This window comes from Taeniopygia guttata, chromosome Z, assembly GCF_048771995.1.
Source record: "Taeniopygia guttata chromosome Z, bTaeGut7.mat, whole genome shotgun sequence".
In the NCBI taxonomy this organism is placed as follows: Eukaryota; Metazoa; Chordata; class Aves; order Passeriformes; family Estrildidae; genus Taeniopygia; species Taeniopygia guttata.
The window spans coordinates 3,427,450-3,433,449 of NC_133063.1; the positions used below are offsets into that span (position 1 = coordinate 3,427,450).

The 6,000-nt window shown below is 51.2% G+C and overlaps 1 protein-coding gene across 1 annotated transcript in view; it reads right to left on the reverse strand.

Annotated features, from left to right (window-relative positions):
- ME2 (malic enzyme 2) overlaps positions 1-2,873 on the reverse strand; it is a 38,071-nt gene extending 35,198 nt beyond the window's left edge. Inside the window, exon 1 of the mRNA XM_002199613.6 lies at positions 2,715-2,873. The gene's annotated coding sequence lies outside the window, so the exon portion shown is untranslated. The remainder of the gene's footprint in view (positions 1-2,714) is intronic.
- Between the last annotated feature and the right edge of the window lie 3,127 nt (positions 2,874-6,000).

The window sequence follows — 6,000 nt, forward strand, 5'->3', positions numbered from 1 at the left end:
CCCTCGGTGCCAAGGAGCGTCAGTCCCGGCACAACAACTCGTGCTGCATGACTCTGCAGTCTGCCTGCACCTTGCAGGGTGGGGGAACACAAGTGCATTTCCAGCGCTCCTCAAGTCCTGTGTCACTCATTTCTTTCAGCCTTTCTTTCCTGTACAGAAACCCACCTGTGTCAGGGAGCTTTTATTTTTGTATTGACAAGCTGAAATCATTAATTCAAGGCCGTGGAGGTCCTACAGAACTTCCAATATTTTAGGCCTCAACCATTTTTAAGCCAACAGAGATTGTCTCATGTGCCCCCTCTGCGAGCCTGCACCACCTCAGCTCTGCAGTGGATGCACCATACACTTTATTCTCTCTTTTTTTTTTTTTTCATTCATTAATAAACAGCCCAGCCTGGCCCACCCAAGCGTGACACAAACCAGGCACACACTAGCTGGCTTCATCACTTCAGTAATGATAAAGGAGTCTAAAATTATTATATTAGGCAAGCACGGGCTATAAGTGTGTCTCCCCACGAGACTTCCACCTAAAGAAAGCAGCTCTCCCTGCACCCACCACCCTTCAGCAGGCCAAGGAGTCGCTTTTGCTCCAGAACAGAGCATCCCAGGAGAGGGCTGAAGAGGGGGGACGTGGTTCTGCACAGCAGCTCTGGCTCCCTGAGCTGGCCTCAGCAGCAAACAGCAGCAAAACTGTTTCAGGTTCCCTCCAGCAAAGCCCCGGGCCGCACCGTTAAAGGACATTTCTAAGGCACCTTGAGATCTGCAGATTAAAAAGGAACAGTCATGGGCAGAAATTACTAATGAAGTGCTTGGCAGAGGCAGGCGGGTTATTTTGGAAGCAGATCTTTAGCATATTGGAATGACTTTTCTTCCCTTTCATTCTGAGGCAGCCAGCTCAACAGGAAGAAAAGTTAGGCGTGGAGCACCGGGGCAGAGTAAGCAAGCTCACTGGAGGCTGGAAACATTCACTAAACAAAGCACACTCAGGTGAACTCAGGTGAGAATGAGTTCAGAACACTTTCCAAAAAAGAGTATTTTGTCAATTAGTGCAATTTACAGTACTATCAGGCTTAGCAGAAAGTAGGGCTGAATTGTTTGGTATTGGAGTCTTGGCTGGTAGCAGCCAGCATCAGAGAGATGCATTTTTACACATTTACTGACCTAAATATTCTGATTCTTAAGAACCAGGAAGTCCATTACTTTTGCTGTGGAAACCACAGCAGCAGTATTTTTGGCCAAGTCTGACAAAACCTACTGAAATTCTTGATTTATTTTAATTTGTGTAACTAGGAGGGCTACTGGTGGTAAAGGCAAGGACAAAGACCTTATCCTAAAAGCCCTCAGAAGTACTCCAGGAATACACAGGAATACTCACGCTCTGTTCTGGAGGAAGTGGCACGCCCCTGTGCTGGAGCTGTTCATCCCAGAAGCACAGATATTTTTTTTGGATACAGGTTGAGGAGCAGACAAGGATGTTCCCAACAACTGCTGCACTTACAAATGGGAATTCTTCCCGGGGAAGCAGCTCAGCACTGAGCGCAGAGAAGCCAAGCTCCTGGTAGCTCAGTGCAGGTGAAACATACGTCTGACAACGTCTTACAAACCTCAGCTTGTGCTTTAAAATTAAATACCCCACTTGAATTACAGAAAAACCTGAGAACCTACCCGTGCACCACGAGCTACCAGTGCTGCTTTGGTAGCAGGGAAGGTGCTGGCATCACTCGTAAAGATGAGCAGTTAATTAGTACACACTCAACCACGCGCTTTGACAGCTCCTGTCTTAGTTTGCAGAGCAAAAAGCTCCAAACCCTGCCTGCACTCAAGCTGCTGACTCACAGGATTATCAGAACTTCCCTCCTGTGAGTGTAACACACGGTTTCTTCTAAAATACAGGCTCAGGTTAAATTTCTACAGGGCTCATAGCGTTTAATGAGGCATTAGACACTGCTGGCTGCACACACACACGGGCCCACCGGCAGAGCTGCACATCCTGCCCAGCTCCTTCATTTGCCCACATGTAAATTACAGGCACACAGAAAACCTCCCTTTGACGAGCACTACTGTTTGGAATTACCAACACGAAGACACCAAATAATCGACATTTGGTGGTTTTCAGCTAGCTTGGCTGCAAGACTGTCCGTCTCCACCCGAGCCTTTATCACCGCGCTGTAAGTTTGGCTTGGTGTTTCTCCTGTAAATGAGGCGATTCTTGCCAAGACACGACGGGTGGCTCGGACAACACCCCTCAGTCAGTATTTTTTAGCGGAGCGTGTTTCGCTGAGGGAGCAGCCGTGAGGAGGCCAAACCCCAGCAGAAACTCCGGAGCACCGGCGGCGCTTCCTGCTCCAAGGCCGCGCCAGCTGCTCCGCTCCTTTCAACTTTCACTCTCAGCCACACGGGGAAGGCAGGGCAGGTCGGGCCCGTGCGGTGGGCTCCGTTTGTCACCCTTCTGACAGGGACAAACACAGCTTCCCCCGGCTCCTCCGCAGGGCCCGGCGCTGCCTCCGCCGCAGGCCGAGCCGCGGGCCCCGCAGCGCCCTGCGGCTGTTTCGGCGCTGCCCCCGCGGGACACGGAGCATCCCGGGCGGGCTCCATCCCTCCCCGCGCCCCGGCGGCCTCCAGCCCCTCAGAACGCCCCGTAAACACGGGGTTATAAAGAGACAGAGAGAGAGAGAGAGGCCTGTGGTGCGCCGCCGCAGTTGTGTGGTTGTTACCAGAACGGGATCTGCCTCCTCCTGCGGCTGCTGCCCGCTGAGCGATGCCGGACGAGGACCTGTTCCTACTGAGCGAGAGCAGCGCCCGCCCGCCCGCCGGAGCTGCGTCCGCCGCAGAATCCGCCACTGAATGGAGCCAACTCCGAGGCGCCGGGGAGGGACACCCCGGGAGGCGGGCGTTGGCCGTGACTGACAGCTGAGGCAGCCAATAGGAGAGTAAGAAGCTCGCAGGGGCGGCTGCGTTTGGCCAATGAACGCTTTATCTCGCCCCCGCAGGGGGGAGAGCGGGATGGGCGGGGCGGGACCTGTCGCTCGTTGATTGGACGGGCGAGACAGCCAATCAGGAGAGAGGGGCGGGGCGAGGGGCGGGGCTGGGGTGGCGGCGTGAGGGAATGGGGAATGGGAATGGGAGTGGGAATGGGAATGGAACGGGAATGGGAGCGGGAATGGGAATGGGAATGGGAATGGGAATGGGAATGGAATGGGAATGGGAATGGGAATGGGAATGGGAATGGGAATGGGAATGGGAATGGGAACGGAAACGGGAATGGGAACGGGAACGGGAACGGGAATGGGAATGGGAATGGGAACGGGAATGGGAATGTGAGGGGGTGGGAATGGGAATGGGAACGGGAATGGGAATGGGAATGGGGATGGGAATGGGACTGTGATGGGAATGGGAACGGGAATGGGAACGGGAATGATAATGGGAATGGGAATGGGAATGGGAATGGGAATGGGAATGGGACTGGGAGTAGGAGTAGGAATGTGAGGGGATGGGAACTTTGGGAACGTAAGGGGGTGGGAATGGGGAATGGGAATGCTAATGGGGAATATGAGGAGATGGGAATGGGGAATGTGGGGGGAGTGAGAATGGGAATAGGGAATGTGAAGGGCTGGGGAATGGGAATGGGCAACGTGAAAGGTCCGTGGGGGGATGGGGCTGTGAGGAGCCGGGGTCCGTGATCCACAGGGAGCCTGGGGCTGTGAGGGGATGGGGCTGTGAGTGCCGTGTGGCCTCCAGAACTGTGGGGACCGTGGCTCCACAGGGACATCCCGCTGGGGAGGAGGCTGAGTGGGTGTCGGAATCTGTGGGTATTGGTGATTCCGAGATTGTAGAAAGTCTCTGTCTGTCAGCCCCACTGCCAAAGCAGAAGCCATAATTGGTCTGTGCTGGTTCCAAGGTTGTTTATTCTGTTTATCTCTAACATGTTCTGCTGCCCTGCCGCAGCTCTGTCCTGCAGGGCAGCGTGTGGGGCTCTGCCCTCAGTGGGATGGTACAAACATTAAATACCACAAACTACCTGTGCTGGATTTACAATAACGTGCCAATATCTGTCACCTACGTTGGACAGTGTGTCCCCAGCCCGAACCAACAGAAAAATGCCAACACCACAGTGAAACATGGAGGGCATGAAGAAGGAGAAAAAGGACAAGGCACACCCAATTCCTCCATCTTGTCCCCTTTGAACCCCTCATCTAGAATCCTAAAATTTTACTTTTGCACCCATGTCACACTTAATTATTACTCTTATCAAACACTGAGAGCTGGTAATTCATCCTGTAAGATTGAAAACTCCTCTCCATGGACAGAGATCACAGCCAGTGTCTCTGGGGGCTCTGCCCAGGGGGGTTCCTGACCCCTGCCAGGGTCCCAGGGCAGCCAGAGGGAAGCTCTGGATTCCCACAAGTGGGAAAGGAAAAGCAGGAGTGGTAACAGGGACGTGGGGTCGCTCCACACAGGGTTCCTTGTGGCCACTTGGAAATGGGGTCACTCCACACAGGGTTCCTTGTGGAAGCTGCTCCCAGTGGCCAGGCCACCGAGCTGGATGCCCTGCTGGAATAGGGCTCCTCAAAACCCGCAGGGCCACAGCGCTGAGGCAAGCCCTGCCTGGGCCTGGAGGGCTGGGGTGCCCTTGGACTCAAACAGAAGGCTTGGCAGAAGTCATGGAGACAGCTAGGACTGCAGGTCAGCGCTGAAACTGCAGCAGAAAAGAGCAAAAATGTCACTTCTCACAATAAAACTCAGCTGCTTGTGCTCAGAATGGTCTCACCTCGGCGGAACTGACGGCACGGAGTTTAAAGAGGGAAGGTACAGGGCATGAAACGTGAGCTCCGCTCATCCCAGCCTTCATCTGCCTCCTCTCCTGCCCAAACTCAGATGTTTTCCAGTGCTGTAGATTTTGAGAATGTTAATCACAGAATCCTGGAATGGTTTGGGTTGGAAAAGACCTTAAATCTCATCCATGGCAGGGACACCTCCCACTGTCCCAGGCTGCTCCAAGCTTGTCCAGCCTGGCCTTGGACATTTCCAGGGATCCAGGGACAGCCACAGCTTTTTTTTTGTTTTGTTTTAACGAGAACTTCTGCTAAACAAGAATTCCAATTCTCTGCCACCAGCACCAAACGCCATTAAAATAGTTTGATGCATGAAGGAGCACCGTGCAGTTAAAATCAGCAGAGTCACTATGGTAACGGTATCAGATATTTAAACCTACTTAATCAAAACCGCCTCTCCCAATTATAATTTTGAGGCCTGTCACGAAGAGCACGTTCAGCAGGACTGTGGCAGGTTAGAAACGTTTCTGAACAATGCTGCTGTGCGCCTGTAAAAAAAAGAGATCAAGAAAATAACAAGAAAAATTGAGGAAAAAAATGAAGTTCTCAGCAGAGAGACAAAAAACAAGAAAAATTGAGAAAGAAAAGGAAGTTCTCAGCAGAGAGACAAAAAATAAGAAAAATTGAGGAAAAAAAGGAAGTTCTCAGCAGAGAGAAAAAAAACAGGAAAAATTGAGGAAGAAAAAGGAAGTTCTCAGCAGAGAGGCAAAAAACAAGAAAAATTGAGGAAAAAAAGGAAGTTCTCAGCAGAGAGACAAAAAACAAGAAAAATTGAGAAAGAAAAGGAAGTTCTCAGCAGAGAGACAAAAAAAACAAGAAAAATTGCTTGGTTTTGGTCTCTTTCCGCCACCCTAAAACTGTGTTTATTTCTCTTTAGGGTTGCCCTAGATTTGTGGTCGTCTTCTGCTTGGTTTTGATCTCTTTCCACCACCCTAAAACTGTGTTTATTTCTCTTTAGGGTTGCCCTAGATTTGTGGTCGTCCTCTGCTTGTTTTTGGTCTCTTTGCTGAGGCAAACTTCATTTTTTTTACTCAAATTTTCTCCATTTTCTATGGTTTGATAAACCATAGTGGTTGTAGCCACTTAATGCCTGATAAAGTACACAGAAGTCTTTTGTTCCACATCCCTGAGATAGTTTTGACTCTCCTTTCCGTAATATTTTCAGTTG